This window comes from Rhinatrema bivittatum, chromosome 4 (assembly GCF_901001135.1).
Source record: "Rhinatrema bivittatum chromosome 4, aRhiBiv1.1, whole genome shotgun sequence".
In the NCBI taxonomy this organism is placed as follows: domain Eukaryota; kingdom Metazoa; phylum Chordata; class Amphibia; order Gymnophiona; family Rhinatrematidae; genus Rhinatrema; species Rhinatrema bivittatum.
Window position 1 is genome coordinate 325,898,596 of NC_042618.1, and position 27,270 is coordinate 325,925,865.

General features: G+C 46.8%; 1 protein-coding gene across 2 annotated transcripts in view; it reads right to left on the bottom strand.

Annotated features, from left to right (window-relative positions):
* NTN1 (netrin 1) overlaps nt 1–27,270 on the bottom strand; it is a 649,091-nt gene that overhangs the window by 254,232 nt on the left and 367,589 nt on the right. The window lies entirely within an intron of this gene.

Below are 27,270 nucleotides of genomic sequence, written 5' to 3' on the forward strand. Positions count from 1 at the left end.
AGTTATGTGTCAAAATCAGAAATCCATATTTTATGATATTGCCCAATTAAGAGTATTTTTGGATTCACGAACCCAAGGTTCTCAGGCTATGGGTTAGTGGCATAAATGGAAGTTAGATGCTTACCTTATTTTTTCAATTGTTAATTTTCCTAAATTCCGCTTAATTACCTCAATTAAAAAACTCCTAGTGGATTACTTGTTAAAACTATTTCAGATACTAAATGTTTATTTCACATGTTAAGATTACAAATGAGAATATGATTATTATCAATGTATCTGTAACTATTTTCTGTTCTTTGAAAACTGCATAAATAAATAATTATAAAAAAAAAATATTTCCAATCAAAGTCAATTGAAAGAGTTACTGTTATCTCTTACCTTGATGCTAGTGCTCAACAATTGGAATGATAGTACAGGCATAGAGATAAACATACTAAGGAATACTGTGTTTTAAAGTGGCTGCGAAAGACAGAATTTGAAATTTGTAAGCCTGTGGAGCAATTTATGACATTATGATTTTCCTTATTGGTATGTGGAGGAATAATTGCATTGTTTTTCTGACTTTTTTTTCTGTTTTATCTTATATTAATGTCATTTACTTGTAATTCTTTTATTTGTATTTTGGGAAAGCATGCTAGAAAATCTTTTAATCTTACGCATACAAAGTGAGGAACTTCCTCCCTTCCACTCCATAGCAAGGAACGAAAGCCCATGATGCTTTACCCTCAACTCTATCACACATGGGGGTTAACAGACCTGGGGCAGGTTCCAGATGAGCTGAAATCCTGAGGAGAAAGAAGAGAAGGCTTCCTGTCCAGAACAAGCTAATGATTTTCTGCAGAGGAACAATTACTTCATATTTATCAATAGAAATATCCTTACATTTTCAATGGGTGCAACACTAACGCAATATGGACCTAATTTTGCATTGGAACATATCTTTCATAAATTCTTTCCATAAATGTTTCAATGCATGCAATACGTAGAACATCTGCATTCTCTTCCTTGGCAGGTATTATTAAATGTGATAGTAATAACAGCTGTTGCCCAGTTTTCTCCACAGCCAGGAACATTCATACCGAGCCTCTTATCTGAAGCGTCTCCAGCTTTAGAGGTCGCTGCCAAGCTGCAGGTTCTTTGAACACTAGGGATGTGCATTCGCTGGAAATCCAATGGGAAATTTTAATGAAATTCCCCTTTTGTTTCATTTTTAAAACAAAAGAAAAATAAATTACATTTTGTTCATTTTCCTTTGTTTTATTTTTAATAAACAAGGCTTCCTCTACCAGAGTTTTGTTTTTTTTTATAATCACTCCCAGCCCTCCCCAATCCTCTTTGGAGTTTCTTATACTATATTATCATGTGAATTATTTGATGTTTATGTTTGATTTAATAAATGCAACGTCACCCATCTAGAATTTACAAGTGAGTAGGTTAGAAGTATTTTAAATAAATAAATAAATAAATAAAAATAAATACTCTCTTTGTTGCTTGAAATTTTCTTCATGGAGTAGTAGCGATCACCAGTCACTCATACCATGCTGCTGAATAAATTACAAATGGTCCCATTTTCTACAGCAGAAATGACAATGGTGCTGGCCTTGACCTTCCAGCACCATCTGAAATTGAGTCAGAGGGATAGGAAACACCAAGGATTGCATATGCACCATGAAAAAAATTTCAAGCAAAAAGAGGGTTAAGAGGAATTGGATGTGGATCAGAGGAGAGCCAGGAATGATTTAAAAAAAACAAAACAAAAAAAAAAAAAACCTTTTCTGGGGGTGATGTGTCCCTTTAAAGTTGCAACTTCCTTCCAGGAAGTACAATGCAGCCATATTACTGCTGCCTTGGGCTGTAACTGCCACACAGCAAAAGAATCTAGTGTTTTACCACTATCCTTTTGTAGCTAGGGATCTTCTATGTTTTTAAGTCTATCACTGTCATTATCACCACCACCTTCTCCAGGAGAGCATTCCAAGCATCCACCACCTTCTTTGTGAAAAAATATCTCCTGACATTGTTCCTGAATCTACCTCCTTGGAACTTCATATTATGATCCCTAATTCTACAGTTTCCTTTTCAATGAAAAAGCTTGGCTTCCTGTATTTTTTATTTAGCATTCGTTTATATACCGAGGTATAGCAGACATTGCCTTCACTCCGGTTTACATTATAACAAACCAGTTACATTTAAATCCATAACAGTATAATAGAAATTGAATCAGAACAATAACTTAATAATAGTCAATGAATACAATATACATTAGATAAATGACTGTATACAAATCTTGTAGGGGGACGGTTGATACCGTAACAAAAACGAGAAAGGTTTCTGTGAGTCGGGGCGGTCGTTGTAGAAGGGGAATTGCTAGCATAAAATGGATCGCACAGTAGATGTGATCAAAGATTTATGCTCTGCTGTCATTGGGTGAGCAGCCATTGCAAGACTGTGTGAGTAGCCAAGCTTTAAGATCTTTTTTAAAATTTAAATATCTTAATCATATCCTCCAATTTCACCTCTCTTCTAGGGTATACATATTAAATTCTTTCAGTCTCTTCTCATAGGACCATTTCAGTTGTCTTTCTCTGGACCAGCTCTAGCTTCTCTATATCCTTTCTGAGATACAGCCTCCAGAACTGGAAGCAGTACTCCAGGTGAGGTCTCGCCAATAACCTATAAAGAGGCATTATTACCTCTCTTTTTCTACTGATAATGCCTCTTCCTCTGCATCGAAGCATCCTCCCAGCTCTGGCCACCAACTAACTTATCACAGTTTTTCTATTTTGAGATCATTTGACACTATCACACCAAGGTCCTTCTCCAGATCAGTGCACATCAGCTCTTCACCACCTACTGCATACCACTTTCAAAGATTTCTGCATGACTCTGCACTTTTTGTCACTGAAACTTAACTGCCAAGAAAGACTACCTTCCATGTCAAATGTTACGCGTGCCGCCCGCAGCAGACCCGCCCTTCCCTAGGCGCGCGTGTGCATCACTAGTTCTTTTAAAGGGCCCGCGGCGGAAACCTGGCCGCAGCCCCTGATGCTGACATCTGACTCTTCAGCGTATAAAAGCTCAGGCCTCGCTCCATAGCATTGCCTTTGCAACAGGTCTCCTCGTATTCCGAGAACTAGTTGCTGATACAGAATCCTCTCTACTTCGTGTTCCTGATTCCTGTGGTTCCTGGTTCCTGTCTTCCCCATTCCTGTCTCATCTATGTGTTGGACTGACTCTCTGGATTTCGACTCTGCTTTGTTTGACTACTCTTCAGCTCGTCTCCAGCCCCGGACCTCTGCTATGCCTGACTACTCTCCAGCTTATCTCCAACCCCGGACCTCTGCTATGCCTCGCCTGACTACTCTTCAGCCTCTCTCCAACCTCGGACCTTAGCTATGCTTGACTATGCCTGCCTTCTCTGTGCCTTGACCATTGCCTTGATTGACTATGCCTGCCTTCTCCATGCCCTGACTGCTGCTTTGATAGACTATGCTACAGACCTTTCTGTGTCCAGAGTTCTACGTTGCTTGCCACGACTTCCACTTGCTGCCGGCTCTGATCCTAGCCTGTCAGTGGACTTACAAGGCTTAGGCCTTTCTTTGCTCGAGTGCCTCCAGTTACTTCTTGTTCCTTTGGCACCTGAGTTCCTGTACCGAATCCAGTCCAGGGTAGGACTACGCCATCTATCGGCTGCTGTCTCTGGGCTGAACCACTTCTTAACTAACCTCGAGGCCCACCTAAGTCCTGCCGGCCCTGGCACCCAAAGGCTCAACCCAAGGGGAATGAGGGCTGGTATAGGTGAAACTCCAGCAGCCTCTAGCTTCAGCCCACTCCGCCTGCTGATGGTGGGGACCTGTAGGTCCTTAGGTATGAGTTACTTCAACCCCATTCGGCCCAAGGGTCCACCTCCGATGCAACAGGTTGCAAAGGCCATGGACTCAGTGGAGCCACGTGCCCTCCAGGCCATTCCAGGCCTGGCCTCCAAGGTACAAGAACAGCAGCAGTTCTGGCCTCCTCCATGGATAGTCTTCATGCCCGGCTTGATGCCCTTACAAATAATCCGATTCCTCTTTCGGCTCCTCCTCATCCACAGCCACCTCCATCGATACCTTGAGTCTTGTTGGCACTTCCAGCGGCCCCAAGCTTTAACAGTGACTCCAGACTCTGCAGAGGATTCATTAACCAATGCTACATGCAATTCACTCTGCAGCCTTCCATCTTCCAGGACGAGTTGACTAAAGTCGCGTTCATCCTATCCTGTACCTTGAAGAAAAGGCGCTGGCCTGGGCTTCTCCCTTGTGGGAACGCTCAGATTCCTTGTTGAAGGAATTGGCTCAGTTTGTGGCTGTATTCAGACAAACCTTTGATGATCCAGGGCGACATGCCGTGGCAAGCACCAGTTTACTACACCTCCATCAAGGACAAAGAAGTCTTTTTGATTATACTATTGAGTTTTGGACTTTGGCTACTGAGCTCGCTTGGCAGGAAGACTGCCTTCGAATGATCTACCTGGATGGACTCTCCCCGCAGCTGAATGATGAGCTCCTGCACGGGAGCTCCCTTCCTCTTTGGAGGACCTTATAGACTTGGCAGGCCGAATCGACTATCGTCTTCAAGAGCGTCACCGGGAGAGTCAGATGCCCAAAAAGCCTTCGCGGGTTCGTTCCTGTTCACCACCTATTACCAATCCTGCTTCCTGCAATGATGTTAGAGTGGTCAAGACAGAGGAACCCCTGCAGTTGGGTTGTGGGCAGCTGACACCGGAAGAGCACCTCAGGCGGAGACAAACCGGTCTATGTCTGTTTTGCGGAGCACCTGGCCACCATCTACAGACTTGCCCTATCCGTCCGGGAAACTCCTTGGCCCAAGTTCAGTAGGGGTCCTGAAATTGGGTGCAACTTCTCCGGCCCCTCAGTTATCTGTTCCTGTTACTCTGATCTGGGATTCCCGGTCCTTCCCGGTACTTGCTCTGGTAGACTTCGGAGCAGGAGGTAATTTTATCCTTATGGACCTTGTTCAGCATCTTGGCATAAAGACCCGTTTGCTTGATATGTCACTATGCATAGCTTCTATCTATGGAGAGACGTTACCCGGTCAAATTTCCTTGACTACTGAACCTGTCCAGTTACGCATTGGGGCTTTACACATCGAGGAGATCGAACTATTAGTGTTGTATAAATCCATCCATCCTGTAGTGCTTGGACTTCCTTGGCTACAGAAGTACTCTCCTCAATTCAACTGGGCTATATTGCAACTGGTGGAGTGGGGTCCCACCTGCCACCAGTCCTGCCTTCAGAAAGTGATACCATCTCCTGTGGTCCCTCTGGCTACTACATCCTCTGGCATACCTGCTCCGTATGCAGCCTTTGAGGACATGTTCTCTAAACAAAAGGCTGTCCTCCTTCCGTCTCTCAGAAGGTTTGACTGTCCAATCGACCTCCTTCCAGGAACCACGTCTCCTCGCGGTCGTACCTATCCTCTGTTGTTGCCTGAGACAAAGACAATGACGGAATATATTCAGGAGAATCTCGCAAAGGGGTTCATTCACCCATCCTAGTCTCCCGCAGGAGCGGGATTCTTTTTTGTGACCAAGAAAGACTGGTCATTTAGGCCGTGTATTGACTACCGAGGCCTAAACGCCATCACCCGTAAGGATAAATACCCCTTGCCATTGATTTCCGAGTTATCTGACAGCCTCCAGGGTGCCTCCATACTCACAAAGCTGGATTTACATGGAGCGTATAACTTGGTGAGAATCCGTCCTGACAACATTTGGAAAACTGCCTTTAACACTCGAGATGGGCACTACGAATATTTGGTGATGCCCTTTGGCCTCTGAATGCGCCCACAGTATTCCAACGAATGATGAACGAAATCTTCAGAGATCTACTGTACACCAAAGTTGTGGCCTATCTAGACGATATCCTCGTCTTTTCTAAAGATCTCGAAACTCATCGTGCCTTCGTGAAAACCATCTGTTTGTGAAATTGGACATATGCCTATTTGAGAGATCCAGTTTACCCTTCCTTGGTTATATAATCTCTCGGCAAGGCTTCTCTATGGATCCAGCCAAATTAAAGCACTCCAGCACTTCTTAGGATTCCTTAACTACTATTGTCACTTCATTCCACACTATTCTACTCTGGCTGCTCCATTGACCGCCTTAACCTGGAAAGGCCAAGACACACAAAGTTGGCTCCCTTAGGCCATTGCTGCTTTTCATCATTTGAAGGATGCCTTCCAGAAAGGATCCTGTCTGCACCATCCTGACCTGACTTGCCCGTTCTTCGAAGTTGACGCCTCCACCATTGGGGCTGGGGCTGTCTTGAGCCAATGTACCGCCTCTGGTACCGTAGTTCCTTGTTCCTTCTACTCTCAAATTTTCATCTGCAGAGCAAAATTACAGCATCGGGGATCGTGAACTGCTTTCCATACAATTGGCTCTCAAAGAGTGGCACCCGTGGCTAGAGGGTGCACAACACAAATTTACTGTGTTCACCGATCATAAGAATCTGGAGCATTTGAGTCAAGCACAACGTCTCAATGACCATCAAGCTCAATGGGCCTTGTTCTCCAAATTTGATTTTGAACTTCGCTACTGCCCAGACGACAAGAACCTCCAGGCAGATGCCCTATCACGATCCTTCGAGCCCGAAGATACTCCAGAAGAGCCAACTCATATAATCGATCTGGCTTGTATTTGTTTGTCTGCCACTCATCCAGTTCCTGCTGGAAAGATGGTTGTACCCCAACGGCTCCAAGAAAGAGTTCTCCACTGGGCGCACGATTCTAAATGTGCTGGTCAACCAGGACAAGCACGAACTGTGGCACTGCTCCAGCGGTTCTTCTGGTGGCCTACTTTGGTCTCAGACGCGAAAGCATATGTCGAATCCTGTAACATGCGCACAGCAGAAACCCCCGGTCGGGCGACCTTGGGGTCTTTTACAACCACTTCCAGCACCCGAAGAACCCTGGACTCACTTGTCTACGGATTTCATCGTGGATCTGCCACCTTCTAAGGGTCACGCCGTAATATGGGTCACCATAAACCATTTCTCAAAAATGGCCCATTTTGTACCACTACCAGGCCTACCATCTGCTCCAGAACTAGCACAATTATTCTTCCATCATATCTTCAGACTACATGGCTTACCCATGGACATTGTTTCAGATCGAGGTCCTCAGTTTGTTGCCAGGAACTGGTGCTCCCTCTGTCGGAAGTTTGGCATAAATATCAGCCTCACTCCCGCCTATCATCCCCTACCCAATGGGCAAGCTGAGCGGATGAATCGCTCTTTGAAGGCCTTCCTGCACACTTATATCAACGACCGACAAGATAATTGGTCAGACCTCTTTGTCCTGGACAGAGTTTTCACACAACTCTCACATCACCACTGCTATTGGAATGTCTCCATTTTCAGTCGTCTATGAGAAACAACCACGACCACCATTACCCATACCTCTATCAGTGCCGTCCCCTGCGGCACAGGCTACTGCAGAAGCCCTTAAAACGCTATGGGAACAGACAAATCTCTGCTTGCGTCAGGCCGCCTCCCAGGCCAAGAGAACTGCTGACAGTTGACGTTGCTCGGCTCCTGAATTCCTCCCTGGTAAGAAAGTCTGGTTAAGTACCCGATACATCCGACTTCAAATTCTGTCACAGAGATTTGCTCCTAGATACATCGGTCCTTTCACTGTTACCCGACGCATAGGACCTGTTACGTACCAGCTTCGGCTGCCTCCTACACTGGGAAAACATAATACATTCCATGTATCGCTCTTAATGCCTGTGATCTTATCCTGGCCTGCCCGGAAAGCCCCTGAGCCACCTCCTTTGGTGGCAGAAACCGATACGACGAACAAGGTCCATGAAGTCCTAGATGTCCGCCGTAGGGGCCGCCAGTGGGAGTACCCTCCTCTCTCTTGGGAGGGATATGGACCCGAAGAGAATTCGTGGGAACCAGCTCATAACATCCTGGACAAACCCTCCTCTCAAATTTCCATTGTGCCCATCCGGCAAACCCCGACCTCCAAGAGGGTGGCGAAAAGGGGGGGGGGGGGGGGTACTGTTACATGTGCTGCATGCGGCAGACCCACGGCGTGGCCCTCTCACCTTCTCATGCGGACTCCAGCTCCTAGTTCCTCTTTGCTGGCGGTGGTGGGCCGCCAGCTCCGACCTTGGGTCACCTCTGGTGCCTCCAGCTCTGCCATGGTCCCCAGTGTTGCCAGCCAAGATGTCCTTGCTTGTCGGGCCTCTCTGTGTGGCCCGCAGAGAGACACCTCCATCGGCGCCGCACCCCTCCCTAGGCGCGCACACATCACTAGTTCTTTTAAAGGGCCTGCAGCGGGAACCTAGCCGCAGCCCCGGATGCTGACATCAGACTCTCCAGGTATAAAAGCTCAGGCCTCACTCCATAGTGTTGCCTTTGCAACAGGTCTCTTCGTATTCCGAGTACTCGTTGATGATAGAGAATCCTCTGTACTTCGTGTTTCTGATTCCTGTGGTTCCCGATTCCTGTCTTTCCCATTCCTGTCTCATCTATGTGTTGGACTGACTCTTTGGATTTCGACTCTGCTTTGTTTGACTACTCTTCAGCGCGTCTCCAGCCCCGGACCTCTGCTACGCTTGAATACTCTTCAGCCTCTCTCCAACCTCGGACCTCAGCTCTGCTGGACTACGCTTGCCTTCTCCGTGCCCTGACCATTGCCTTGATTGACTACGCCTGCCTTCTCCGTGTCCTGACCATTGCCTTGATTGACTACGCCTGCCTTCTCCGTATCCTGACCATTGCCTTGATTGACTACGCCTGCCTTCTCCGTGCCCTGACCGTTGTTTGATCGACTATGCTACAGACCTTTCTGTGTCCAGAGTTCTACGTTGCTTGCCACGACTTCCACTTGCCGCCGGCTCTGATCCTAGCCTGTCAGTGACGCCTCCTCTCGCCTATTCTCTGGAAGTGGACTTACAAGGCTTAGGCCTTTCTTTGCTCAAGCGCCTTCAGTTACTTGTTGTTCCTTTGGCGCCTGAGTTTCTGTACAGAATTCAGTCCAGGGTAGGACTACGCCATCTATCGGCTGCTGTCTCTGGGCTGAACCACTTCTTGTTACTAACTGGCACCCAAAGGCTCAGCCCAAGGGGAATGAGGGCTGGTATAGGTGAAGCTCCAGCGGCCTCTAGATTCAGCCCACTCCACCTGCTGATGGTGGGGACCCATAGGACCTTACCTACGAGTTGCGTCAACTCCACCTCGGCCCAAGGGTCTACCTCCGACCCATCATCAAATGCTTGACAGTGCATGAATGTAGCGGCTCAAATGGTTTCATCAGCTGGGCTAGCGCCATGTTTAGTTCCCATGAGACTGCAGGGGGCCGCAGTGAAGGCCACAGCTGAAGAAGCTCTCGCATGAACCGCTCCATGATAAGCCGCACCGAAATGGGCAAACCGTCCACGCCTTGATGGTACGCCCCTATGGTGCTGAGGTGCACCCACATGGAGTTAGTTTTAAGACCCGCCTCCAAGAGGTGTAGTTCAGGAGTTGACGGACAGGGCATGAGAAGGGATCGAGACCCTTCTGCTTGCACCATATGGTGAACCTCTTCCACTTCAATACATAAGATTTCCTAGAGGACACCTTCCTGGAAGCCTCCAGGACCCTAGTCATATCCACCGAAACAGCCAGTAGTTGCAGGATCAACCTTTCAACATCCATGCTGTGAAGAGGATAGGGCACGGAGGTTAGGATGGCACAATCTGCCCTGGTCCTGGGAGAGGAGGTCCAGAGCCATCCCCAGAGGGATCGGGCTCCGCCTGGCCAGTTGTTGCAGAAGTGGCAATCATACCTGTCGTGGCCAAGATGGGGCAACAAGGAACATGGATCCCCAGTCTTGGCGAAGTTTCAGGAGAATCTTCAACATTAGTGGAAGAGGTGGATAGGAGGCTTGTCCCTCAATGGATCACAAAGGCATCCGTGGGTGGCACAATATCCAACCTGGTCAGAAAGCAGTATCGGGGCACCTTCGCCTTGCTGGGGGAGGTGAACAGATCCATGTCTGGGGTCCCTCAGAGATGGAAGAGACAATCTGCTACCTCCTGTTTCAGAGACCACTCATGAGGTTGGAAAGTGCGGCTCAACCGGTCCACTAGGGCGTTGTTTGAGCCTTCCAGGTATATGGCCCAGAGAAGCATCCTGCGCCAGTGCCCAGCTCCAGATCTGCACTGCCTCCTGACAAAGGAGGAATGACCTGGTACCTCCTTGCTTGTTGATATAACACATGGCCACTTGGTTATCTGTCCAAACGAGGATGACCTTGTTGGCTAAGTGATTTCAGAAGGTCCATAGGACATACTGGATCGCCCTCAATTCCAAGAGGTTTATCTGGCACTGCAACTCCCGTGCAGTCCAGAAACCATGTGTATGGAGGCCATCGACGTAGGCTCCCCATCCCAGGTGGGACGCATCCGTGATCAGCACAACCTGAGGCATGGGTGTCCAAAAGGGAATACCACACTCTAGGTTGCGAGGAGATGTCCACCAAGTCAGGGAGGTCCAGAGTGGAGGGGACTCCCGGATGCGGGCCTGTAGGCCCTAGGTGGCCTGTTGCCACTGGGAGCACAGAGACCACTGGGCTCGTTGCATATGGAGACGGGCGAAGGAAATGACATGCCGGCCGTGGCCATGTGCCCTAAAAGCTGCAACGTGCACTGTGCCGAAACCAGGCTGCTTGCCTGGATTTCCCTTGCCAGGGAAGCCAATGCACATACTCTGTTGTGAGGCAGGAAAGCCTTGGCTTGTGACGTATCCAGGATGGCCCTGATGAAAGCCAGTCGTGATGAGGGATGGAGGTTTGACTTCGGGTAGTTGACTAAAAATCCCAGAATGAATGGTGCTGTGCAGTGCCACAGCCTGCGTGTCGCTTTCCACCAGCCGGTTGTCCAGGTATGGAAACACTTGGACTCAGAATTGGTGCAGATAACCCCCACCACAGCAAGACATTTTGTGAAAACCTGTGGCGCAGAGGCGAGGCCAAACGGGAGCATGTGGTACTGAAAATGTTGAAGCCCCACCACAAAGCGACTTGGGAGGATCGCGATGTGTGTGTACTCTTCCTTTAGGTCGAGGGAGCAAAGCCAGTCCCCTTGGTTCAACAGGGGAATTATGGTGCCCAGGATACCATCTTGAACTTTTCCTTTTTTAAGAATCTGTTCAAGCTCGCAAAACCAGAATGGGTCGAAGGCCTCCTGTTTTCTTTGGAATCAAAGTAACTGGAGTAAAACCCCTGACCCTGCTGCCCCCTGAGAAACTGGTTCCACCGCCCTGGCCTGGAGAAGGGCCGGGAATAACTCTTGAAGCAGCTCTGGATGTGAGACGGGACACCATTGCAGGCTCGGGGGAGAATCCGATGGAGTGCCCATGAGATTCAACCGATAACCTCACCTGATGACGGACAGGACCCATCAGTCCAACGTCACGGTCAGCCACCGGTCTGCGAAAGAGCAGAAGTGGCTCCCGTTCCCCTAGCACTGGAAGAGATGGTTGACATTGCCAGTCAAAATCCCGTAGCGGGACTGGCCTAGGGGACTGGCTGTGGGAGTGGACCCCGCTACTGGTAGGATCTGCCCTGGTGCTCACCTGCTGTGGCCTGGAGCGTGGGGCCAGAGGGAAGTAATTTCTAGGCCTATAGAAAGATCTCCTCGGTCCAGGGTGGAGTAACCGCTTGGAAGAGGTCGGTGAGGCTGAGGGTCCAGCAGACAAGTGCTGGATGGTCTCATGGTGGTCCTATAATTGTGCAACTACCTCCTTCACTTTGTCACCAAAAGGATTATCCCCGGTGCAAGGCAAGTCCGCCAGCCGGTCCTGGACCTCCGGACGAAGGTCCGAGGTCCGAAGCCAGGCTAGACGACTGGCAGAAATACCTGCCGCTGCTTCACCCTGCCATCTCAAAGACATTGTAGGTGGCACGCACCTCGTCCTTACCACATTCAAGGCCCTGTTGGACGAGGGCCATGAGGGCTTCCTATGGCTGCTAGGGGCAGACCGTCCGCCACCTCCTGGACTTATTTCCAGAGGTTACGGGTATACTGGGTCATGTACAAGAGATAGGAGGTGATCCGGGCCAATAGCATGGATCCCTGGTATACCCTCCATCCCATGGTGTCCCATGCCCAATTGTCTTTATCCGGAGGGGCTGACACATGGGTTTTTGACTGCTTTACCTTCTTGAGCGCCAACTCAACCACCACCAACTGGTGGGGAAGCTGATACTTTTCAAAGCTTACAGACTGCTGTGCTAGGTACACCCCCTCTCCATGGCCTTCCGGTTAACCAAGGCCATGGAGAGGGGGTGTTCCCATAGTCGGAGAAGCAGGTCCCAGAAGATCTCATGCACCGGCAACACCATGACCTCCTTCAGGGCATCGAAAAACTCAAGGATCTCAAGCATTTTATAGCGGGCATCCTCTTCAGTCATAAGCTGGAAGGAGATAGCTTCAGCCATCGCATGGACGAACCCAGAGAAGGTTAAGTCCTCTGGAGGGGAATGTTGCCGTTTCTCTGAAGGGGAAGGATCCAAAGGAAGGTCATCAGAGTCTACCAATGAGGCATCCTAGCCCTAGGGGTTATATGGGCCTTTGGGCTCTTCGAGACCACCCAGAGATGGGGGCCATGGAGCAGCGGGCATGGCCTTATGTGTAGGCACTGGAAGGCTCGAGGGAACCAAGGGGTCCAAAGGGCTAGGCCCTGGCCCCGGGGGCGCTGAGCATGGCGTTGAGGGACCTCGAGGTGCGGATGGCACAGTTGGTCCTTCATTGCCCGACGAGGATGAACTCGGATGCCTTGCACTTCTGGGTCCTATGGGGCATCGAGGGATCGCAAGGCACTGGCATCAACTGGGTCGGGAGGACACCGAGAAGGACATCGAGGTGGTCCAACAATGGTTCCAGCCCGGCCACCGCAGTTGGCATCGGCACAGGCACCATCATCGGTGCAAGAGCCTGCCTCGAAGGCATCTGCAAAGGCACTGGAATCGAGGAATGCATTGATATCGGTAGAGGGGCCACTGGCTCCCACTCACACAAAGTGCGTTCCACCACCAGGCGCACCTGACAACTCCTCCTCGAAGGCCTCAGACAATAGTGGAGGCTGAGAGGGGAGGGCTGGCCCTGAGGAGGGTCAATGTCCTGCACCGGATTTAGCGCAGATGGCCCCAGATCACAGGCATCGAGGGAGGATGGAGCCTCCTCGTGTCTAGGCAGATAGGTGGCAGGGCGACAAGTGCCATGGTCCTCATAGGCTGGAATTGTGCTTGGACAGTGATTTTTTGATCATCGTATGTGCAATCAATTTTCCCCACATCGACTATTGCAACAGCCTTCTACTTGGTCTTCCGTCCAACTCATTATATTCTCTACAACTTCTACTTAACTCAGCCGCCAGATTAATCACTGGTACCAGACGCTACAATCACATTTCCCCTGTTCTTGAAAAGTTGAACTGGTTGCCTATAGAACAAAGAATTCATTATAAAATTTCATTGGAATTTTCAAACTTTTAAGCTTAACATTCCTGTTATGGTCCAATGCATTACTCAAAATATATAAACCCACTCGAGAGTTAAGATCATCTCAACGAGGCTTCCTTGATGTTCCTTCTGCTTGCCATGCCTGCCTTTCTGTCACACGAGAATCAGCCTTCTCAGTTGCTGCACCAACCCTCTGGAACTCTTTGCCTATGAAATTCCGGTTAGAAGACTCCCTCAAAAAAATTTTGACTCTCCTTAAAAAGTCTCCTGCTAAAGCAAGCCTTCCATTAATGCACCTGTAAGACTTTCTGTTTGAAAATCTAATCTGCAGTTTAAATTTATGTTTTTATTTGTGTGCTTGTTACCTATTTTTATGAATGAATGACCTGTAAATCGCTTAGACCTACTTTGCATTAAGTGATTAATAAATTTTAATAAATGAAAAATGAAACTGAAATGGTGAGACTTCCATTTGCTAAATTCATGTTTGCTTTGTCCCATTAAACTATGCCTATTTATATGTTCAGCTATATAAAGGAACTCTTTGGAAAGGAATATCTAGCAGCCGTCATAAATTGCCACAAAATGCTTTCTGGCTTATATAGTGAAGCCCGTGTAGCACTGGGCTTGTCTAATCATAGGCTGCATAGATATTGGATATTCTCCTTCCGGGGCTATATCATAAAGGCACTGTATAGTATGAAAAAACTAATGCATGCACTTATCTTAGTCCACAAACAAAGAATGGCATGTGCAATCCCGAAGTTCTTCCTCCGACACGGCAGTGTTTCGGAGTATATTACTCCTTCATCAGGGAGCTCCAGGTGACGACATACTTAAATGCGATTTGAGTGGCTGAATTTGGTCAGCGAAACAACAGATAACAGCGTATGCTTGAACGGTGTGCTGTCACACTAAGGCAGGGGCCAAAATGACATTACTTCAGGGCCATCCTTGAGATGGACAATGCCATTTTTAAAGTGCTGGGATCTGGGCAGGAGCACTTCGTTCTCGCTCCTGCCCATTTTGATTGGATCTGGGAAATGAGTAAGTGAGGGCTGGGGTGGGAGATTCCCAGCCCTGGCAACTACATAGCAGGAGGTCCCTGGCCCCAGATCTAGGCACTGGGTCTAGGTCTCAGTACTGGCCCAACAGAGGCCTAGGTCATGGGGCTGGGCCCAGGCTCATTGGTAGGCCTCAAAGATGGAAAGGCTCAGTCAGAGAGTCAGGCCCGTTTTTGTTTTTGTATTTTTTAACTTGTATTTTATTAAATAGAACTTTAACAGGCTACATCAAACCGAGTAAGAAAAATATAATGAGTATTTCCTCTATAATACACAGAATAAGTACCCTGATTAACTGTCCCTAACCCCAACCCCCAGCCCTTCCCCCTCCTCTTCCATTATGTTTAAACAGCAAAGTCTCTATAAGAAACAATAAAGCTCAAAAAAGTACAGGAAAGCAAAACTTATTCTATATGTTTATAAGCTGTCACCCATGCATGTATACTGTCATGGATTGCTTCCATCTTTCATACGAAGACCAAATTCAAGCGAACCTTTTCAAGTATTTATGCTGAACAGCAGATATTTTATATAGAATAAAAACCCACTCAACTCTATGCTGTTTCTGTGATAAGGGGAACCTTAGCTTCCTTCCATCTCAAGGCAATAACACATTTAGAAGCAACACAGACATATCTTACCAAAGGTTATTCATATTTCCCTCTCTGTACAATCGGAACATTTAACAAAGCATGTTCAGCATTCAATATAATGTTACTTTGAAGCATTTGCTCTATCCACTTCATCACCTCCCCCAGAAGGTTCTTATATATGGACATTTCCACCAGAGATGAAAATAAGAATCCTTTCTATTACAGACCTTTCACCACACTTCCTTATAAACAGGGTTATTCTTATTAAGGCACTCTGGTGTTATATACCAACGGTATAATACTTTATAGTCATTTTCAATAAGCTGTGCGGAACTCAGTCCCTTGCTTGTGGAGCTGAAGATAACCAGCCATTGATTAGTCGTATATACCTCCCTCAAATCACACACCCATCCTTTAATAAATTAATAGCAAGTAATGGCCTTCTCCTCCAAGAACTTATCCAATCCTTTTTTAAACACAGCTACTCTAACTGCACTAACCACATCCCCTGGCAACAAATTCCAGAGTTTAACTGTGTGTTGAGTGAAAAGAACTTTCTCCGATTAGTTTTTAAATGTGCTACATGCTAACTTCATGGAGTGTCCCTTAGTCCTTCTATTATCCAAAAGAGTAAATAACCGATTCACATTTACCCGTTCTAGACCTCTCATGATTTTAAACACCTCTATCATATCCCCCCTCAGCCGTCTCTTCTCCAAGCTGAACATTTCTAACCTCTAGTCTTTCCTCATAGGGGAGCTGTTCCATCCCCTTTATCATTTTGGTCACCCTTCTCTGTACCTTCTCCATCGCAACTATATCTTTTTTGAGATGCTGCAACCAGAATTGTACACAATATTCAAGGTGCGGTCTCACCATGGAGCGATACAGAGGCAATATGACATTTTCCATTTTATTCACCATTCCCTTTCTAATAATTCCCAACATTCTGTTTGCTTTTTTGACTGCCGCAGCACACTGAACCGATGATTTCAATGTGTTATCCACTATGACGCCTAGATCTCTTTCTTGGGTAGTAGCACCTAATATGGAACCTAACATTGTGTAACTATAGCATGGGTTATTTTTCCCTATATGCATCACCTCTTTATTGAAGGCATCCTCTGTGATTCTGGCAAAGCTCTCTGACCTAAATAATTATGAATATCTTCTAAACTAATGTCCAAATCAGCAATGTATAAAGCTGAGTAGAACTGTAGAAACCTCTGCCTAATGTCTTTATTATCAGTTAATATATTCCCATCTGGATCCTTGATTTTAATCACTTTATTCTGCACTATCCGTCTGCGTTGCTTCGGTGCAAGCAGTTTTCCCACCTTATTACCCCCCCCCCCCCCTCAAAGTATTTCTGGCATGTAAGCAGTAAGGAGTGTGCAATAGCTTCTGTATCTAGCCTCTATAATAGCTGCCACAGAGATAAACAGAGGTGGAGAGGGAGCGTTTATGCTCCAGTTCTAAATGGTTTATGTTATGTAAAAGCTGCTCTCACTCCCTTAGATTTTTGTTTTTAACGAAAGTAGCTCTAGAAATTAGATAACCCCATACCACAGCTTTCAAACAGTCCCACAGCACTGGCAGGGAAATATCATCAAAACTATTAACTCCAAATAAACATGTATAATGCTTTCTAACTTAAGGACAAACAGAGTCCTCTAGTAGGGAGTCATTCAGTCGCCAGTATGGCTGGACATGGTTGTAATTTAACAAAGACATGGTAAACCATACTGGAGCATGGTCTGACCAGGTCATTGATTCTATCCCTGTCTGAAGGATCCTATTGATAACACTTTTGTCAATCAAAAAGAAATCCAAGCGGGAATATGACTGATATATATGAGAAAAAAATGTAAAATTCTGCGATTTAGAATACCTGGACCTCCACACGTCTATTAAGCTCCCCTGTGAAATCAAAGTTTTTAAAGCATCTCTTGCTCTGCTAGGGGTACTGCTATGGCAGATGGAGTTATCTAGGACTAGATTTAAGGTAGTATTAAAATCCCCCCAATAATCATTACCCCTTCCACTTTTTCCATCAAAACCTCACCAAGAGTAACAAAAAAGGACTCCTGGTGAGAGTTTGGTGCACAGATACTTATGAAAGAGTATAATTCCCCTCCCTCCCCCCAATGCGGCATTTAGGATAACATATCTCCCCCCTGGGTCAGCATAGCATGAGCGGAGATTAGGTGTACCAATAGTAATGTTCAAACATAGTCCGTGGCTAGTCAGCTCACTCTTGATTGTTGGTGAGAAAATAGCAAAACTGCATCATCTCTGTATGTGTGTGTGTCCATTCATGTGGCCTCTTTGGATGAGGACGATCCTTCTGAGTTCTGTCACAGTCGTCTACCCCCTTTCACCACTCATTGCCACTGGAGGGGCTCCTCTGGGCTCTGTTTTACTGATGGTATAGGTTGCACCGCCAGAACTTTAATGCCCAACTCCTTCAAAATCGCTGCCTCCTCTTCTGGTGTTTTTATCCGATATGAAGTTCCAAAAATCATAAACCAGTCCAAATGGGAATAGCCACCTATAATGGATATTTTCTTTATGCAATAAGCCCGTTACCTCCCGTAGCTCTTCTCTTTTCTTTAGCATGGTGGGAAAAATATCCGCAAACATTGAAAGATCGTGGCCCTCCCAGCTCCACATATTCTTTTTGCGGGCATTTAATAAAATCTGCTCTTTGGTTGCGTACGAATAAAAGCACACAATTATATTTCATGGTTTGTTAGCGACTCTGGGGCCCAGCGAGCAGGGCGCCCTCTCGATCTGTATTTTGAGAGGAGAAGTTCCATCGAAGTCATTTTGGGGTAAAAATAAAATTTGACAAATTTTTATCACCAACCTCAGCACAGTCCATAAATTCTGGAGTTTCAGTTATGCTGCGAAACCACAGATTGCACCTATGCGAGCAGTTTTCCATATCTTCTAATTTTTCAGCAAACCGCTTGCTCTCCACCTTCACGGCTTCCTGTTCCTTCCTGAGGCACCGCAGTTCCTCCACATGTGCATCCATATGAATATCCGATCGTTAATTCTGCGTCCCAGATCCAAAATTTCTCTTTCAGCTCAGTTATAAGGGCTATTATTTCTTTTTTGTGAATTTTAATATCTTCTCTCAAGTCCCAAAACCAGCCACGAAACTCTTCCCGGCTGGGTAAATCTGAGCTGGCTTGCCCTTGCATGGGCTCCAGTCCCACCTCCTCCTCAGGGCCATCCCTGGCCGCCATTACTGCCACCGCTGTTACGGGAGCGCTAGGGAGCGATCCCGATTCCGAGGAGAGTTGTGTGCCCTTGGACCACGACGCTACTGCAGATAGGTCCGTAGAAGCACCGAGGCAGGTGAGACGTGTCCAAGCACAGGCAGACAGGCTGAAGACCAGGGACTCTGACCTCCTCCAAACCTGACGCATCAGAAGAGACCCAACAACGCAATGCTGGTCTCTGGGGTAGCCCTCCGGCCACTAGATAGCCCTTTCGGACCTGCCATACGGGAATGGCAAAATGCGTCAGGACGGACAGAGGTCGAGGACTCTTGAAGACACAATCAGACGATACTTGAAGACACGATCAGACGATACTTGAAGACAGGGTGAGACGATACTTGAAGACACGATCAGACGATACTTGAAGACAGGGTGAGACGATACTTGAAGACAGGGTGAGACGATACTTGAAGACATGATCAGACGATACTTGAAGACAGGGTGAGGCAGGGCTGAAGAGAAGGACATCAGGAACATTGATGAAGACACTTGATGAGTGGCTAGATGACAGAAGAGTTAAAACTCAGTATGAACAGAAATACGGCCAAGACTTGTAGCAGCAACCGAGCTGGACAGATCTTTGGTGACCAAGCGTGATCGATGCAGGCCAACCCAAAGAAGCAAAGGCTTCAGACCCAACGTGGAAGATGCACCCAAAGGTCATCCCGAAGTTGACCAGAGGATGGCAGCACACTAGGAGGTAGATCCGGAACCTGGACATCCGAGAAGAAGGCTACCCTGATATGAGAGCCAAAGAGTCTGAAGGCTTCCCTGAAAAAAGGAGCCAAAAAGGTCTGAACGCTTGACAGCAAAAGATCTGAAGATGAGGACGTCAAAGGAATTTGAAGACGAGGACATCTGTACACGAAGACATCTGGAATGTCAGGACATCTGGACTTCAACCCCCAGGATACTCAGTCAAGAGCATCAAGTAGGTGTCGAGTGAACTGGAGAACAAGACATCTGAGACATCTGGACTTCGGATCCCCAGGTCACTCAACCAAGAGCATTGAGGAGGCTCCGAGAGGCAGAACAACTGGATAACGGACTTTAGGAAAGACAGGACATCCGAAGGCGAGGAGTTCAGGAAGATCTGAAGGTGAGGACATCAGGCAGGTCGGATGACGAAGACATCTGAAGAGAAGGACTTAGGATCTGGCGAGAGACCAAACATGGAACGAAGATGTAGACAAAGGATCAGGAACCACAGATGAAGAGAAGGGAATTCCCATGAAGAACAGAGTGCCTTGAAGAAGCAGAGGAGGATATCGGAGACTCCTGGACTGAAGAGCTGTAACGGAGGATCCAGGAGCAGTCCAACTCCATGACTGACTCCTTGCGAAGGTAATGAAGAACTGAAGGCTGAGCCCTTTTATAGGGCTGAAGAGGAAATGGTTTGATGACAACACCAGGAGGAGCCAGGAGGACTGGCCCTTTAAATCCCAAGGAGAGATGCCGCCCCGCGCCTAAGGAGACAGGACCATGGACAGCGGCAGCCATACTGCAGAGAAGGAAGTAGGCCCTGAAGACGGCAGCTCCCTGCCGCAAAAAAAGAAGAATGATGGCGGCTCCCTGCCACATGAAGAGGAGCTCCGGAGCAATCTCCTCACCACAGAAGAGGATGATGGCAGCGGCCTCCTGGCCACGGAAGGGACGGCGCTGCTGGCGAGGCTTTGGCAGCGGCCTAGCTGCAAGGAAGAAGCAGGAGTGGCCCTGGGCCGTGAAGAAGGAAAATGGCAGCAGTTCCCAGGCTGTGTAGAGGGCAGCGGCGGGCAGCGGCTGGCCCGCCACAGAGGAGGACCATTAGTGGCAGCCTCCAGGCCATATGGAAAGAGAAGAATTTCGGCCTCCTGGCCGCGTGAACAGCGTCAGCCGCCTCCAGACCGCGGGGCCCACGTCGGCGAAGCAAGCAGGCTGGATGTAAATACTATGAGGGAATTGGGGGAAAGGTGTTTTTTTTTAAATGAGGGTATTCTGGATACCTGTGCAGAACTGTATGAATTTAATGCAGGCTCATGGAGGTTTCAACAGAAGTCTGGAAAAAGGTTTCCTGTGTTATGGTTCACATGGGCACACTGCGGCAGTTTGCAGCCCCATAGCCACAGCTGTTGGAGCAGCACAGCCCTGTTAGGAGCTTCAAAAGACATCACTAACTCTCTTATGGAACTAGGAAAACTCCACGGGTGGTGGCACAGAATAAAGGGGCAGCAAAGGCTATAGCTATTAGCAATAAAATCTGGTTTGCTGTGAGAAGCTTTGCAAGAGGGGAGCCCAAATGGACAGTGACGGTTTAACTGGCACTGAGGAGATCACAGAAGCAGCAACATTTAACTAAGAATGTTTATTCCAACTTCTCAACTGTATAGATAAGGACCTCAAGAAGGCGGTCTGGGAGCTGTGCCACCTGGAAGGGGCCTGGTTGCAGCAGCTGCATGCCAGGCAGGAGGCCAGAGTTAAGTTCCCTAAATGCCAATCAGGGAGATGTCAACAGTCTATTTGCTGCTTCCATCAAATGCCCCACTATTGCACTGTCACTCAACAATATCCTGTATCAGACAATAGCTGGAAGTATATGCACAAAATGCTTCTTCCTTCTAGAGGCCATAGGCATTCATCCAGCAGTATAGTGAACACAGCAGAACCCCTGGGTCATGGCCTGCTATGTCATGAAGCACAACTTTTAATGCACTCACAGGCCAACTCAAAATGCCTACCAGGGAATATCTGTCTTCCTTTCAGCAAAGGTCCTTTGCCCTGTGGCAGCATCATGGCCATTGGTATGTTGCAAACCAAGACACGCTCCAATACCTATCTCTTTGACAGTGAGCCTATCTCAAAATTGTTATCACTACATAAGCACATGCTGCAAAGCACTGCTGTTTAGAAGCCTACTTTTCTCAGGGAAACAATACATGGCCTTACAACTCCCTATAGCAGATAGGTGACCTACATAAAGGATCACATCCATTTGCCTCCACCCCTTTCATAAATGGAATGCACGCTAACAGTTTGTATGATGCTGCACATCACCTGACAGCTTACTATACACGTTTTTCTCTTTTTTTCGGATACCACCTGCTTCTCCTTGGATGAAGAGGAAGAAGAGGAACAGCACCTGACTCCTTCTGCTGATGAAGCAGCACTGCCGGCTACAGGTGGCCAGCAGCCGCCGCTGCCACCACCACCACAACCATCAGCAATGGCACAACAGCCGGCCCCCCCCCCCCAACTGTTGGCCCTGGGTGTGGGGCAAATTAGCCACCCCTCCATCTCTTCCCACCCCTGTAAGGCCTCCTTCCCTTTTTCCCTGAGACTTCAGAATGCAGGTCATGAGGATGCCCAGCCATTGCTGGGCAAGGGAAACGAGCATCTCGCAGGGCTGCTTCACTCTAATTCAGGCCTGCACTCCATGTTTGGATACTGGTTACTCCCGAGGCTTGGCCAGCCTAATGCATCTCACTTGGATCAGACACAGAAAGACCGACTTGCAAAAGAAAAACAGTTAAAAGAGATGCCAAACAAACTTATGGGCAATGACAACGATGTTCCCCCACACTCTCTGCCTCTACTTCTTTCAAGCTGCCCTTTCCACTCACCAGGAGAAGCCAGCACGCCAAATGCCAGGTCCAAAAAAAGACAATGAAATCTGAAATTGGCCCATTAAATAGCAAGTGTAAAAGCACTCCAATTCTTGATGACATTTGCACATATAGTCATTATAAAATAGCAATGTTCCAAACCACACCCCGACATGCCCCAAACACTCCCACATTGCTCATGTGTACTTTCCCGCATGAACACATCAGTACGCACATACTCGGCCTGTTTTTAAAATTGTTTGTATGTGCATACGTTGAATGTATGCACATATATTGCATTTTTATGTATGAAACCCCTTCGAAAGTGTATTCCTAAGGGAGCAGCACAGTACAGGGAGTGAAGTTCTGCGCACAAAATGGGGCAGGTTTTAGGGGTGATCATAACTTGTAATCACAAGGTGACCAAATAGGTAGATAAGACAACAGCAAAAGCCAGAATGATATTTGGGTGCATAGGGAGAGGAGTAGCCAGCAGGAAAAAGGAAGTAATACTGTGTAAGTTTCTGGTGAGACCTCATTTGGAGAACACACTAGATGAAGTCAATGCAGAGGACAGCTACTGAAATGGTCAGTGCATAGGAGGCAGGCCTCTTTCAACAGAAAGAAGACTCCAGAACAAGGGAAGAGGATGAAAGGGGAGAGACTCAGGAGTAATCTTTCTTTATGAGAAAGGTGATGAACACATGGAACAGTTTCTCAGAGGAGGTAGTAAAGAGAAGGATAGTATTAGAATTCAAGAAAGCAAGGGGCAAGCTCAGAGGAGCTCTACGTAAGAGGACAGGATTGTAAAATCGATCAGGAGTTGTGGATGGGCTGAATGGTCTTTATCTGCCATCATATTTTATGTTTCTCAGTCTATGCCTGCTCAAAGGACTAAACTGATTTCAAAAGAATGGTTGGAGAAGATCTGGACCCAGAGATTTCAGTTTTCATAACTCTGTTCTGGCCACCAGGCTGCAGTCCCAATATAATTTTGATATACTTTACATATTTTACAGACATATTATTAAAGCATGCCAAAATATACTATTCTTCCTCTCCATGCAAGTGTGTCAGCTTGAAATTTGCTTTGGTGTGAAGGGTTACTAGCACACAACACCCTCACTCTCCCAGACACTTGGCTAGGAAGAGGGTGGGTCATGGAACACAGTCATGGGCTCTGAGTTCAGCTTAAGGTTACATACATCACTTTTCATATAAAATTTCTAATTTATGAATATTACTGAGTGAAAAGTAAATATTCCACACTCATGAAGCTGGGAGTATCGACCGTGCTGTTTAAACAGTGCAGGAATCTACAGGCACTCAGAGATAATAATTTACCCTGACCATTCTCCTGTGGGCCACATGTTTGCATTGTATTGGCCTGTTGAGGCATGTTAACTTATGCTAGGGCATCTGGAAAGTCTTGCATAAAACGTCAGCAATAGTAAGGCTCCTGATAAAGGGGCTTCTTTGCCACCATTCTGTGCTTTTATTTCTTGGTGTAGGGATAGTAGTGCTTACAGCAGAGGTTTTTTTTTTCACAAGCATGTGCCTCAGAATGTGAACATACAATCCTCAGGCTCCAATCAAGGACTAATCGCTGAACTGATGAAGCTAAGATTACTAGATGATTCCATGTTATCAATGACCAGCTGATCCAAATCCTGAGGAAATTAAGGAGACAATGTGGAGGAGGTAGGAGATAAAGGACTGTGTAAAATGAATTCCATCTTTGATACTTCACTTACACTGGGAGGGAAGCAATCAACTTACCCTATACCAATGGGAAGGGAGAAACATCAACTTAATGACTACATCAATTAACTGTAACATTTTAAACTTAAGCAAGATATGAGATGACAGGAAGATGACAAAACAAGATGATAAATAAATATCTTTTATTATTATTTTTTTTAAATATTTTTTATTTAAATAAATTCTCATTTATTTATTTATTACTTTTTATGTAAATAAATAAATAAATAAATAAATGAGAAGTCACAAATTTATTTAACAGCACTTGTACCATCCAAAAGTGAATCAATTAGCTGTAAAGACTACTTCATCATTTTACAACATATCAGTAAAAATATTGTTGGAAACCAAGACAGCTTTCAATGTGTTTCTACTGCATAGTAATTAACACTTATCTGTGCTGTGATCATCACTGCTGTATACAAGACATTGAACTGGGAATTAAGTGTTGCAATGCAAAAACCTAGAAAATTCTTTCTCCCCCTGCTCAGGGAAACCTACAGTTTAAGATATTTTAGCATTATGAGAAGTTTACCACTTGAAACTGGGATTTGAGATATGGTCTATGGTACCACTATCTGGGTTCGTCCAGCCCAGGGGTTACACACACACATATATAGAATCCTGCTACACACTCAGAAATGGGTACAGAAACTCATAAATGCTATGGGGATGAATCAGAATTGTGTAAGATCTGTAGACCCTTGATGCTGTGGTGAGATTGGCTCAACTTACAGGGAAGGCCCCATAGGATCTCATCGACAGCTGGTGGAGCTACGCAGGAAAGAGATAGACTAGGAGCTTCACTTATACCAAACCCTTTCCCCTTGGATAGAGATCTTGGGTTCTGTGGGTCAGCAGGTCTTAGGTAAGAGTCTCTGAGGCTATAGCATAAGCCAAAGGCAGGAGGCAGGTGCAAATGCATAGGCAAGGGTCAGGGGCAGGTGGCAAGTAGAATGACCAAAGTCCAGGCAAGGGTCAAGTCCAGGAGACAGTTCAAGGAGAGGTGGAGAGGCGAGACAAGAGGGGCTGAGAAGGAAAACTGGGCTGGAGAGATGAAGCAAGGCTGGCATGGAGAGACAAAGCAAGGCTGGCATGGAGAGACAAAGCAAGGCTAGGATGGAGAGACAGGGAAAGGCCAGGAATGCAGGAACCAGAGATGAAGCAACAACATGCACTACACAGCAAGTTGACCCTTGCCTATGCATTTGCATCTTGCTTAAGTTGTTGCTGAGGCACTGGAGCACAGTCTGTGGAGCCCTTATATAGTAAGGGCTGAATGACATCATCAAGAGGTACTAAGTAGTCTCTCTCACCGTGGGTCCTTTAAAGGGAGAAGTTGTGCGCACACCTATGGATGTCCAGGACCGAAGCAGGCTGGTGGCATGAGAGGCTACACTCGGTGGTGCTAGGAAGTTGGCATCCTGAGCTGCGTCAGGTGGCAACAGAATGAGTACCATGACTCGTGGGCCTTTCCACAAGCTGCTTTCCTTACAGACTTAAGGTTAGCTGGCAACCCTAGTTACTATTTACATTACAAGGTATACTGACTAAATGCATACCACGAGTTTAATGGATCTTCTTCTGAAACACCACTAAGAATAGCCAGTAGCTCTCTTGATCTATCAATGCATCACTTCTTGGATCCAGAGGGGATTACAGATGGATGCATATCCAAGACTATTACAAAAATACATCCTAATGAAAATTTAGTGTGATGCTTGGACCTCTCTCACTTGTACATTGATAATTACCGTGAAGAAAACAAGAATTGGATGATGGAAAAAGCCCTTTATTAAAACGTGCCCGACTCTGGCCGAGTTTCGCTCTAGTGTATAGAGCTGCCTCAGGGGCAATCAATTTAAGCAGGACATGTGTTATGCCTGCAGGGCTGAAGTCACAGTATTGTTCATTAACTTAAAACTTGTGACCTCAAGTATCATGTATATTTACTTTGTTACTGTTGCCATGCCACGTAGCACCATTAATGGAGAAAATTTCATTCAGTATATGTCAGCAACAATACTTAGAATTTGTGTGACTGAGGAGTGTGTCAACATCAATACAGCCACTATCGAGCCCCCTCCGGAGGGGGCAGCCGGCGGCGAAAGCGGCTTGCAGTGGTCCCCCCCGCGCAGGTCCCGGTTCTCCTGGGAACCAGCTCAAAAGCGGCTTGCAGCAGTCCCCCCCCGCGCAAGTCCCGGTTCTCCTGAGAGCCAGCTCGACTGCTGGCTGACAGCTAACCCCCCCCCCCCAAAAAAAAAGACTGCTGAGTTACGGCCTTGGAAGCGAAGCAAAGTGTACTTTCATGGGCTTGAGCGCCCAAATTGACGGGCGCTCAAGCCAATGAAAGCACAGGGACGGGCGGGCGTGATGTCACGACGTCACGCCCGCCCTTCCATGTGTTTTCATTGGCTTGAGTGCCCAAATTGACAGGCGCTCAAGCCAATGAAAGCACAGGGACGGGCGGGCGTGACGCCCGCCGTGACGTCACACCCGCCTGCCCGTCCATGTGCTTTCATTGGCTTGAGCGCCCGTCAATTTGGGCGCTCAAGTACATGCTTTCAATGCATTGCAGATATTCACACATAACGAAACATACACTTGCATATTAGGAGGTAAACATTTGCATATTTTACAATCTGCAGTACCTGATACACACAGGTTATAAAATACTGTAGTAGATCTTCTTGCGGCCATATATGCGTGCATATGGAATTATATAGAGTTGTTCGAAAGCTACCCTCTGTTTTTAGCTGAAAATTCACATAAATTTAGGTACCTAAAATGTAGGGTCTTATATTTAGACCTGCTATTCATATGCCTAGATTCAGGCTCCTAAATTTGGTTCCTAATTCTGAAAATCAGAGTTAAGCTTCTAACTTTGTCGCCTCATCCTACACCTCCTGTGGCACTGCCCATTTTATAGGCCCCTAAATTTAGGAGCCTAGTTAAAATAGAAAATTGTTCCCTTGGATTTGTGGTCCAAGAAAACAAAGAGGTAGGCGATCTATGATAGCCGTCAGGATAAACACAAAAATAGATGCCTTGATCTTTTTCATTTGTTTTATTAAAACAGAGACGTGTTCGCAAATTGCCCGAGTCAGGCCGAGTTTCGCGGCTCAGGGATGGCTTCCTGACTCCCTGCTGGACCACCAGGGAGTTTTGAAAAGTAAGAAAAGAGATGATCTAAAGAGCAGTGGAACAGTCCCTAAAGCAAATACACTGACTGCACTCCTGAAGCAGATATCAGAAACAGGGAGCTGTGTCAGTTATCTTATGCATTGCTGACAATCATTGATTGTATATTGGATGAGAATCATACTACTGAGTTCTAATTACAACTGTGGAGTGTTTAAGCCCCTGAGGCAGCGGCTTTTGAGCCGCGAAACCCGGCCTGAGTCGGGCAATTTGTGAACACGTCTCTGTTTTAATAAAACAATTGAAAAAGATCAAGGCATCTATT